This window comes from Miniopterus schreibersii, assembly GCF_964146895.1.
Source record: "Miniopterus schreibersii genome assembly, chromosome: 11".
In the NCBI taxonomy this organism is placed as follows: Eukaryota; Metazoa; Chordata; class Mammalia; order Chiroptera; family Miniopteridae; genus Miniopterus; species Miniopterus schreibersii.
Genome location: NC_138111.1, coordinates 1,606,693 through 1,607,906, shown reverse-complemented (window position 1 = coordinate 1,607,906; position 1,214 = coordinate 1,606,693).

Sequence of the window (1,214 nt, the reverse complement as noted above, 5' to 3'; positions counted from 1 at the left end):
CCTTCCCCTCCTGAGCCCCCACCCACTCCCCCGGCCTGGTCTCTGCTCCCTTTACAACGAAACTCCTCAATGGGACGTGAGGTGTTGGGAGAGCTGAGCTCGGCCACATGCCAGCCTCTGGACTAGGACTGACGGGGACCTGTGCTTCCTGAGCCACCTCCGGGTCTCATTCCCATCGACCCCACCCCACCCCCAGGTCCCGCCCTGCAGCTCTCCCCAGGGCTCCTCCTCAGGTCTTTCCTGACCTTGGTAGCTCAGGTAACCCCCTCCCACCCTCTCTAACTAATGCTATTTCCTTCACAACACACCTCTACCTGCCACTGGTACCTGGGATTTGCCACCCTCACGTCACCCACTGGAACGGGGACTATAGCGGCTACTTGTGAAATGAATGAATCTCACTTCTGTGATCTAAGTGTCAGGTGGCCCATTTCTCGAGTCAGGGTCTCCTAGCTACTAAGCGGCGGGCCTGCGGTTGACCTCAGGTGGGCCAGACTCCGGAGGCAGGGTCCTCAGACAGCGGCCCTCCCCTGCCCTGTGTGACCTCCAAGGCCAGGACAAGACTGAGGGCTTTTTCCGAGAAGACTCATCTGAAGGCAGCCCTGGAGCAGGAGTGTCTTAGGGAATGTCCAAGAAGTGCCAGGCACGGCAGCCCCAGACTCCCAACTCCACAGCGACAGACACACGGTAGAGGAGGAAGGAGGGTGCCCTTAAAAACTGCCAGGGCATGTTTCACAGCCAAGTCCAGCCCAAGGCCCCCCAGCAGACCAGAGGGGTTGCTCCACCAAGAGCAGCCAGCGAGCACCAGGCACCTGTGACGCACCAGTCTCCCTCCTGCTGGGCCGTCGCCCTGTGACTGTCCCCATTTTATAGATGAGGAAGCTGAGACTCAAGAGATTCAGTAATTTACCTAAGACCTTACAACTGGGGGTGCAGACAACCAGGATATGAACCAGGTCTCTGCCCCGTGCCTGCTGGGCAACCATTACATGTCCCCGGGAACCTTCCCACTGCCCAGGAAAGGCTCAGTTGCTTGAGTGTCATCCTGTGCACCAAAAGGTCACTGGATCAACTGCCGGTCAGGGCACGTGCCCAGGTTGCGGGCTGGATCCCGGTTGGGGGAGACAGCTGATCAATGTTTCTCTTCACATCAATGTTTTTCTCTCTCCCCCTCTCAAATCAATAAAAACATATTTAAAAAAATAAGACACAAG